Source organism: Leptonychotes weddellii, chromosome 9 (assembly GCF_054177405.1).
Source record: "Leptonychotes weddellii isolate Sample4059 chromosome 9, ASM5417740v2, whole genome shotgun sequence".
Taxonomy (NCBI): Eukaryota; Metazoa; Chordata; class Mammalia; order Carnivora; family Phocidae; genus Leptonychotes; species Leptonychotes weddellii.
Window position 1 is genome coordinate 22,348,614 of NC_138377.1, and position 10,953 is coordinate 22,359,566.

The 10,953-nt window shown below is 50.9% G+C and overlaps 1 pseudogene; it reads right to left on the bottom strand.

Annotated features, from left to right (window-relative positions):
• Positions 1 to 9,010: 9,010 nt before the first annotated feature.
• LOC145723245 (small ribosomal subunit protein eS24 pseudogene) lies at positions 9,011 to 10,071 on the bottom strand (annotated as a pseudogene).
• Positions 10,072 to 10,953: the final 882 nt, after the last annotated feature.

The window sequence follows — 10,953 nt, forward strand, 5'->3', positions numbered from 1 at the left end:
TTTCTGCTGAGATTAGGGCCAGTCATGCAAAGCTGGGGGTGGGGACAAAGGAGGTGGAAACAAGGCCAGGGTAGGGCTGAATGCCAGGGACGTCCCAGGTCCCATGTGGCCCTCGTGTCGTTTTGAACAGTTCCTCCTTCCACAGCCCAGAGTGGCCCATTTGAAAGATGTTACCGACAAGGGGTCGAATTTATTTTAAGTGCAGTGGGAAGCCATTGGAGGAAATCATGTGATTGTTGTCTTGAAAAAGACCTCGCTGGCCGCTTCCTGAAGAATAAATTACAAAGGCAAGAGAGCAGAAGAGCCAGGCCAGGGGGAGGTTGCGACCACCCAGGCCTGCCGTGATGTCCCCTTTCACTAGATCCCCGTGTGGACGTTAGGCTGTGAAGAAGAGTGCTTACGAAGGACCCCGAAGATCTCCCCGCCCAGACTCAGGCCCTGAGCCAGCCTCAGAGCTCGGGGTCCATTGTCTGTTCTTGCTGGTGCAGCCCAGACAGTGGGAAGGGCCAAGGGCCAAGGGCCAACCTCCTGCCTCTGTCCCACCTGCGTCCAGGCCTCGCACCGGTCAGGGCCCACCCCGCCTCCTTGCAGGAAGCCGGCCGGCAGCATCTGCTGTGTGACCTTGGGCTGCAAAGTCCGGCTTTGCAAAGGCAAAGTGAGTCACTTCCTCCCCGGGGCCTCCCCCTGAGCGGGCAGCCCGAGGCCGCGCCCTGCCCCCTCGCCGCGGGCCGGGCCTGGTGCTGGCACGCAGGCGCTCCGCATGCTAAGTGCTCTCGCCCAGCCCGCCGCCCCGGAGGCTCATTTGTCACCCGCTGCTGACTCAGCACTTCTGGGGAAGGCTTTTCCCTTCGCCTTAGAGGAGGAGGCCGGGAAATGCGGCGGCCCTGGCTCTTCCTCCCCTTCGCTCCAGATTGTGTGTCTGTGTGTGTGTGGGGGGGGGTCTGTGGATGAGTCTGAGCATCACTGGGTCTGTGTGGGTCTCTCATGTGTATCTCATGCGATTCCTGGGTCCCTGTGTGTCTTCTGTGTGCAGCTGGGTGTGTGCGTGTGGCTTTTATGTGTGTGCCGGTCCTGTGGGTCTTTGGCTGTCTGCCAGCCTCTTTCCTGTGTGTCCGCGTGTTGTCTGTTTGCGTGTGTCTGTGTGCGTGTGTGGTATGTGTGTCTGGGTGAGTGTGCGTGTGCTTCCCCATCACGCACGCTGCAGGTCTTTGCCTCCTCCCTCCCGCAGCCCTGCACGCTCCCCTCGGACCTCGCCTCGCTCAGAGTGAGCCCCACCTCTCCTCCCCAGGTACCCCCGGCTCCTGCCTGCACGCTCTGTGTCCTGGATTAAAAGCCCAGGCTCGGCAATCAGACAGATCTACGTTTCAACCTTGGTTCTGCCCTTGCCGGCTGAGTGACGTGGATTGAGATACTTACCTTTTGAGCCTCAGTTTCTTCACTTATAAAATAGAAGTGATCCTATCTCCTTCTCCCTCCCCCCTCCCAGAGAGCATCTCGTGATGGAGCCTGGCATATAGCACGCTGCAAAGGGGGCCTGTTGTTTCTTCTTAAAGCAATGGGCCCAGTGGCAGGCACACAGCCAGGGTCTAATGAGCAGCACTTAAGAACAAAAGCGCTGAGGCCATCTCCTTGGCTGCGGGGGACGGGAGGGGTGTGGGAGCCAGTGACCTGGATTGGGAGCTGGGCAGGAGCAACCTGCATGACAGCCACTGCAAGGAGAGACAAGTGGTGACCTGATTTAGTGCTGCCTTGGGCAGCCAAGGAAGCCAGGAAGGAAGTCACAGGAGAGGGGCTTGGAGCGGCTGGGCCCTGCCCTGCCCTGCCCCAGACCAAATACACCCCCAGCCCCGGCGAGTGCCCAAGGGGAGCAGGACAGCTCCTCTAGCCCCAACCCCAGAACAGCCTCGTGCTGCGTGCCTGGGAGCCCACTCATATCCACCTGTTTGGATCTTCTTAACAACCCTGGCAAGGAGTTTCTTAGCATCCCCATTTTGCAGCTGGGACAACTGAAGCTTTGGGAGGTCAAGTTCCAAGGTCACAGGACCAACATGCGTCAGTGAGAACCCTGGCATTCCAACTTGCAGTCCAGTGCTCCCTGGATGTCTACACCGCCCACCCTCTTCCTGCACACACACGTATGCCCCAGCACACACCCCGGTGGTCCCTCCCTCCCTGCCCACGGGCAGAGCTCCCACGCAGATTGGCACCACACCCTCCCCAGCGCCAGCTCCTGGAGCAAATCCTTCCCAGAGCCTGCCAAGCCCTGTTCCCCTTCATTGAAAGTAGAACTGTATTCAGAAGGGTTAGTATTTCTTGTCTCAAGGCCTGCAGTGTGGATTCTCATTCCATCCTTTTGCTATCTCGAGCAAGAGACGCAAACCAGCTTGGGAGCATGGATCGGGCAGCCCCGTACTTTAAAGTCGCTGCCTAGGCTTGGACTAGAAAGCAAACCAGGGAGCCAGGCAGGTGGGAGCAGGGAGAGGAGGGGCTTGGAGGGCAGGAGACCCCAGTTCATGCTTCTGCTGCTAACTAGCTGTGAGGCCTTGGGCAAATCACTACCCCCTCTCTGGGCCTGAGAGTCCACATCTATAAAATGGAGGTGGCTCTCAGGTTTCTTCACAGCTCACACACTGTCCCAGGTGCTAGTAACCCTGGATCATGGTGAGGTCTATGCTATCGGATGCTACCGAAGCCCTAGATGGCAGCGGAGACCCACCAGTACCACGCCCCCACCCCCCGGCCCCCGCCTCCAGCTCTCCCTGGGAAAACCTGCCCACAAGAGAGAGGACTTAGAAAAAGTCCAAAGTATAAGGGAGTACCAGACACCTTCTTTTATTCCTGCTCCAGGGGATCTAGCACCGAGGTGGAGACAGAATGTTGGGTTCTCTGCTGAGCTCTGACCTGGATCTGTAGGTGAAGGCAGGAGTCATTTCTGCTTTGGGGGCCTGTGACTCGTGGAGGGAAAAGGGACGATAAGCATCTCTGGCCTTCCTGATTCACAGGGTTATCCGAGCATGAGGTGGGGCCCCTTGCAAAGCAGACATGCCCATTTCTGTCCAGACATAGTCCAGGCGGGCAGTGGGCGGCTGCAGGCTGTCCTTACATGGGGCTGAAGGGGCCCAGCCACTCAGTGACTCACTCACTTACCCAGCCAGCAGCAACCCGGGGCCCCACCCTTCCCTTCTCCTGCTACCCGCAAAAGCCCCTTAACACTGTCACACTGAGAGCAAGGTAGAGAAAGGCATTTCCAAAGGCTGGTGGATGGCAACGGGGAAATAAACGGAAGGCCATGTGATCACTTAATTATCCAGCTCTGGAGCCACCTACCTCTGGGCTTTCTGGTGTGTGATTTGATTAACCCCTTATGGTTTAAGTATTTTATTCTTGCAGTATTCTTCAGCGGAAAGCAGCCCACAGATAAGAACCTGGTGGGTCTCCTGGGAGCTTAAGCTTATCTCAGTCTGCCAGGAACAGGGTCTGGGGGCATCAGAGGAAGGCTGAGCGGAACAGATCTGGTAACCTGATGATGGTGGTGACTTGGGGACTATAGGTCTGGTACAGGCTGTATTCGTAAGAACATGGAGGGAAGTAACTCATCAGGAAAACTGGGGCCAAATTCCAGCTGTCAAGAGTTGAAGACCCAGGAGAGTGAAGAACCGACTCCTCCCTCTAGAGCAGCGTTCTTTGATTGTGTGGGTTGAGACCCGTTAGTGGGTCAAGACATCAATTTAGTGGACTGCGCCCAGAATTTTCTAAAAAAGAGATAGAATAGAATGGGAAAAACGTAAGCATAGATTACATATATAAAAAGGAACATCTAGTTGCATAAAACCTTTGTTTCAGGATATGTATGTAAACGCTCATCAGAGTAATGGGTTGAGAAAAGATGAGAAATGCATTTCTTACTTGTGGGTCATGGTTTTAAACATTTGAAAGCCACTGTTCTTAGGGCACCTGGGAGGCTCAGTCGGTTAAGCGTCTGACTCCTGATTTCGGCTCAGGTCATGATCTCAGGGTTGTGAGATTGAGCCCCACGTTGGGCTCCGCACTGGGTATGGAGCCTGCTTAAGATTCTCTCTCTCGGGTGCCTGGGTGGCTCAGTCGTTAAGCGTCTGCCTTCGGCTCAGGTCATGATCTCAGGGTCCTGGGATCGAGCCCCGCATCGGGCTCCCTGCTCGGCAGGAAGCCTGCTTCTCACTCTCCCACTCCCCCTGCTTGTGTTCCTGCTCTCGCTATCTCTCTGTCAAATAAATAAATAAAATCTTAAAAAAAAAAAAAAGATTCTCTCTCTCTAGGGGCGCCTGGGTGGTGCAGTCCGATGAGTGTCCGACTCTTGGTTTCAGCTCAGGTGATGATCTCAGGGTTGTAGGATTGAGCCCCAGGTTTCCTTGGATTCTCTCTCCCTTTGCCCCTCCCTCAGTCTCTGTCTCTCTCTCTCTCAAATAAATAAATAAATCTAAAAAAAAAAAGTTTCTCTTTCCCTCTGCCCCTCCCCTCCTCTAAGCCCACCCCCCCACACACACACACACGAAAGCCACTGCCCTAAAAAACAAAGGAGAGAAGACCAAAATGCGCCCTTTGTGTGTGTGTGAGGCAGGGCTTCTGGTCCTAACACTTGATCCCAGTACCCCCAGGATTATCTGGGGGAACAACTCCACTTTCCTGAGCACAGCATGACCATTGCCCTTACACCTAAATGTATTCCAGTCCCTTTACCACTTTCTTTAATGGGAAGCAGAGATGGTGGCTTTTCCCCAGATTCCCCATCCCCGGAATGTTTGCATGTTTCCCAAGAACCTCCACAGGGCAAAGTTAGTCAAGATCTTCGGATGCAGGGTCACCGGCTGAGCTTTCCAAGTGGCAAGGGCCACCATGTCCCCAGTCTCTGTCGTAAGAACAGGCGGGAAGGCAGAGGTCAGCCTGGGAAGTCAGGAAAGGCAGGACTGGTCCCTGGATAAGTCTTTCCTCTGATGCCTTCCCCTTCCAGTTCCACTGTTTGGTATAATCCTGAATGTAGTGAGGAGAGACAGACAAAAAACTAGAAAGCTCAACTTCTGCCACGGGGGCGGAAGCTGGTGGGGGCCTGAGCTGGTGGTTAGCCCCTGTTTGTCATTTTGCAAATCTGGTCTACCCACCTCCAGGTGAAAACTCCCAGCCTCACCCCAGGGGGCAATGACTAATTACAAAACGCATTTTCTGTCTTTTCAGTCTGCTCACCTCCCCGCCCACAGCACCCCCTCCCATCCCAACCCTGCACCAGCCTAGCCTGACTCCCTTGCTAGACTGGGTTGAATGAACCCTTGGCCGGGCCCCTCCTCCCCAGACTGGGCCCTCTGGGGCTCTCTCCTCCCCAGTCAGCTTCACTTTCACTTTCCAGCCACTCTCACTTCTCTGTCAGCTCCTTACCCTGGAGCTCAGAGCCCTGGCCCGTCCTCAAGGTGAGGGCCATTGCTGAAGCCCTGGGAGGCACCCAATTAGTCAGGTCTTGACTCAATGGTAGTCAACAAATATTTATGCAACGTACTCTGTTCCAGGCTTCAAGCATGCAGTGATAACAACATGAGCGAGGTTCCTGCACACACAGTTCTAGAAGCCTGGGTGATACAGAGGTGCAATCAAGCAATTAAAAACAGTAGACCAAGCCTCTGCAGCTAGATATCTGTGCTAGAAAGGCGCATGGTGAGAGACAGCGAAGGCAGCCTGGGCAGCCGGGGAGGGCTCCAGGGGGACAGAAGCCAGTACCGAAGCCTGAAGGCTGACCCAGAGTTGGCTGTTTGCCAGGAGAAGGAAGACGGGAAGAGCCTTCTCAGGCCTGTGAGTGGTGCCCTCTCGGGGGAGGCTGGCTGGAGCCCACAGGGAAGGGGAGGGGGTGGCCCAAGGAGCTAGGGTTGCAAAGGTAGAAGGAACCGGCTCTAAAAGGACCTTACCAGCCTGCTAAACCATTCAGACTCTGTCGTGTGGTGATGGGGCACCACTGAAGGGCCTTAAACCAGAGCAACATCATGCACAGAATGGAGTTGGAGGGCAAGACTGGCCACGGAGAGGTCAGTCAGTGGTGTCTTTCCGAATGGTGGTTCTCTGTTCCCTGCAGGAGGATGAGGTTGGAGGTACAAGAGGTACAGGGCAGAGAGGACAAAGTCTTTCTGGGACAGGTTGAATTCCAGGTGTCTGTGGGACAGCAGGCCACTGCTTACAGTGCTCTAGGCCCCCGACCAGGGGCCTGGGGTGGTGTTCAAGACTAGTGGCCACCTACACGCAGAGCTAATAGAAGGTGAGGTGAGGTGTGCAGTAAGAAGGCAGGAAGGCTTGCAGTAGAGAAGCTCTGGCAGAGAAGAACCAGAGAAGAAGCTGCAGGAGAGGGAATCCGATGCTTCAAGAAGGATACGGTCAACGGTGTGGCATGCTGCGAGAGGCCAGGTACGGCGAGGCCAGGAGAGCTTCCGAGAGACAGAGCAGAAGGAGGACATTCAAGAGCCGTGGTGGGAGCAGGTTCGGTGGTGGCCAAGGGACAGTGACAAAGAACAGTCTGGTGGTGAGGCTAGGGAGTAACAGGCATAGAGAAGAGCAGCCTGAGGCCAGGCCAGCTCACAACGGGCCTCTAGGCCCTAACTAGCCTCTTCCCCTTTCAGTCAAGTATTATTTAAATGTCTTTCCATTTCTTAAGAGATCATCTCTTATGGGCAGTGGACACATGAAAAGATGCTCAACATCATTCATCTTCAGGGAGATGCAGATCAAAACTACAATAAGACATCACCTCACATCTGTCAGAATGGCTAAAATTAACCACTCAGGAAACAACAGGTGTTGGTGAGGATGCGGAGAAAGGGGAACCCCTGTGTACTGTTGGTGGGAATGCAAACTGGGCAGCCACTCTGGAAAACAGTATGGGGGTTCCTCAAAAAGCTGAAAGTAGAACTACCCTACCATCCAGCAATCACACTACTGGGTATTTACCCAGAGAATACAACACTATTTCAAAGGGATACATGCACCCTGATGTTTACCACAGCATTACTTAAAATAGCCAAATTAGGGAAGCAGCCCAAGTGTTCATCAACTGACAAATGGTTAAAGAATATATACGTGTGTGTGTGTGTGTGTGTGTGTGTGTGTGTGTGTGATGGAATATTACTCAGCCATGAAAAAGAATGAAATCTTGCCATTTGCAACAACTTGGATGAAGCTAGAGAGTATTATACTAAGTAAAATAAGTCAGAGAAAGACAAATACCATAGGATTTTACTCATATGTGGAATTTAAGAAACAAATGGGCAAAGGAAAAAAAAGACAGAGACAAACCAAGAAACAGACTCTTAACTATAGAGAACAGACCGATGGTTATTAGGGGGAGGCGGGTGGAGGGATGGGTGAAATAGGGGATGGGGATTAAAGAGTACATGCATGATTTTTAAAAAGAAAATGTAAAGGAGAGAAAGATTATTTCTTATTTTGTGCCCCAACCTGCAGCCCTATAAATTTTACTCACTGTTCTGCCGCTCCTCCTGGAGGCAACATGCAACATGACCAGCGCCCCCACTCCTATTCAAGAGTCTGGCCAGGGGGTGCGTCCTGCCTCCTCATCTCCCTCAGTCTCCTCTCCCCAGATTAAATGCTCCCATTTCTTTCCATTCTTCTTCCTCTCTTCGTGCGCCCATTTCTGCCTCAGTGCCTCTCCCCTGACCACGCTCCAGTCTGTTGGCCCTTAGAGACATGTCCAGATCCGAACCCTGCCCACCTGCGTGTGTTCTGCGGGCACGCAGGGTGGGACCATCACCGCCCTCTTACTAGATGCCACGTGCTGCCAAAGCTGCCCCTCCCGTGGCCACGCTACCCTCAATCATGGAACTAACTCTTTTTTTTTTAAAGATTTTATTTATTTATTCATGAGAGACAGAGGGCCAGAGAGAGAGGCAGAGGCAGAGGAGAAGCAGGTTCCCTGCAGAGCAGGGAGCCCGATGCGGGACTCGATCCCAGGACCCTGGGATCATGACCTGAGCCGAAGGCAGACGCTTAATGACTGAGCCACCCAGGCGCCCCGGAACTAACTCTTAAGCTGGAAGAGAAGCTGAGGTTCTGTAGGACCTAGATTAGAGTTCAATATCTTAATTTATTTTTTATCTATTTATTTTTTCAATACCTTAATTTAAAAAAAATCCTACAATTTGCAGATAATGAGTCTGAGGACAGCCCAGGCCACGGAGCTAGTGACTAGCCACCGAAGAGGCAGAGCCCCAGGCCCCCGCGGTAGGGGTGGCCGGCAGGGCCAGGGAAGCATGAGCTGGGCCTGTGCCCGCTGTAGCAGGGATACAGTGTGTGGGAAAGCAACTGTCCAAGGGCTATCAGGGGGAGCATAGGCTGCTAGAAGCATCTTGGAGGGTATCCAAAAGAATTCCACCCTACAAAAATACAGGGCTCTTTACAGATCAATGTTTGAGGATGCTGTACCAGAGACGGCTAATTATCCCATACTAGATGTTTCTCTCCCTCTTCTTTTAACAACAGAACCCCCAACTTTTCATGGGGCACACACCTACCCGGTGTAGAGATTCTATTTCCCAGGCTCTCGCACAGCCAGGGGTAGCCACGTGACCACGTTCTGGCCAGTGGGTGTCAGCAAAAGTGATGCGCAGCTTCTGGGGTATGTACTTAAGACGTAAGGGGTCTTCTGTCCCGTCCGCCCCGCCCCCACCATCCAATAGCTGGGATCTGGACCCAGAGGATATGGTGCTGAGTCATCTTCAACCCTCTAGGCAAAGACAGAAGACAAAAGGGATCTGCCTTCCTGCCAGAGCAGAGCCACCTGGTCATCCTTATACTGCTTACACACCTACGAACAACCAGAGAGATCACTTCTATCTTGTTTCATTAAGCACCTGTTACTGTGGGTCTTTATTAAAGCAACTGAACTGTATCCCAACTAGCACAGATATTCATTCCTACACTATTTATAGGTTGTTTTATTTTTATTTTATTTATTTGTTTGTTTGTTGTTCTAAGTTTATTAATCCTCTCACGAAAAATCTACACAATTACCACAGATAAAGTTGCTGCAGAATCTTGACTCCTTCTGGTGTCCAGTCTCCAGCTTGCTTGTTCCCAGCCCCAGCAGTGGCTTTTGCAGACCCCTTGACTTCCATCATTCTGTTCTTGCGTTCCTTTCACTGTTTCCTTGAGGTCTTTTTCTTCGCATGCAGGCCATGTCTTGCAAGTCTATGTTTGGGTTCATTTTTGTTTGCATAATTCAAGGAATCATAAATCGTGCCAAAGCCAGTTGTCTCAACACCACCAAAATGGGTTCTGAATCCAGATACAAAAATGACATCTGGTGTGGTCTTGTACATTTTGGCTCGTTTTTCCCAAATTCCTGTCTTAGGTACTGCTCCCTTTCCAAAGTGAAGAACAGCAATGAGTGTTTGTTTCCGCAGAAGTAGTCGGTTGGTCATGAACTTCCTGGTCTGGATAGTTACTGTGTTGTTCATGATGGCGGCCAAGCTTCAAGCGGCGAGGGAGGAAAAGCTGTTTTTTCTTTTTTTCAGATTTTATTTTTAAGTAATCTCTACACCCAACATGAGGCTCGAACTTACAACCCTGAAGATCAAGAGTCTACATGCTCCACCGACTGAGCCAGCCAGGCGCCCCAGGTTTTGTTTTTAATGGAAACACCACAATGTCCATCAAAGAGAAAGTGAGAAAAGAAGCCATGCTGACTCTGTACAACTAAGTACATGAAGTCATTATAAAAAGAATGAATTAGATGTGTATGTACACTGACTTGGAACAATGTCCCCGATATAATATTAAAATGAAAAAGGCAAGTGACAGGACAGTGAAGAAGATACTGTGGTTTACTGAGCTTCCTGGGACAAGTCATTTCCTTCCTCCCCTCTAGAAGCAACAGAGGACATATTCACCCTTGCCTTGGATGGAGTGGTGCTGTGAGGGCAGAGGCCTAGAATCATGGCAGCCTTTTCGTGCCATGTGGGAAGACCCTAGAGCTGGTGTAGGGGGCAGGGGAGCAAACACTGTGTGAAGCCTCAAGAGAAAGGCCACACATCAAAAGACAGAAAACAGACAGACAACCAGGTCTGTGAGGACGCTGAGTGGCTACGTCAATCCTTAATTGAAGTCAGCATGATATCTGGACTTGTGCAGTGACTGAACCTTCAAACTCCGTTTTGCTTGTTGGTTTAAGTCAATTTTAGCTAGGTTTCCTTTCACTTCACAAAGAAGACTCTTTATAAGGAGAAGGATATTTGTTATAGCTTCATTTATAAGCAATATATTAGAAAATCTAAATTTCCTTTAAAAAAAAGAATTACAGAAGTAATGGTACTTCTAACCATGAAATGCTATGCAGCCAAAATTTTTTCAAAAAATAACTCTATGTGTGGTGATATGAAAAGATATACCCAAGATAGATCATTAAATGAAAAAAAAGAAGTGCAGAAGATTATGTAAAGTGCGCTACCATTTGTGTGAGGAAAAATAATGCATAAACTTACATGTTTATGCAAGTGCTTGAAATATCTCTTGAAGGATACTCAAGAAATTGATAACACTGGGGACCTGTCTAGCTAGGAAACTGAGAAGGATGCTTATTTTTCACTGTATACCCTTTTTTCCTTTTTAAATTTTATACCATGTGCATATCATGCCTGTTCAAAAAATAAAGTTGCTTTAAAAAAAATCTTTTTTAAAGAAAAAAAAAAAAAACTCCTAAATGATAGAGTAGGCACACGGGAATATTTTTAACTGTCACACGCACCCACATGCACACACAAGTTGTGTGTCTCCATGTTCCAAAAAGTCTGGAAGGAGATGCACCCAAAAGCCCACAGCGGTTACCCCAGGGAATGGAGCCGGAGCGTGTGTGCGGGCAGCCGGCAACGATCCACCAGCTGAAAGCTCATTCCACGCGGACATTTCTTACTGTTCTAAACTTTACAAGCA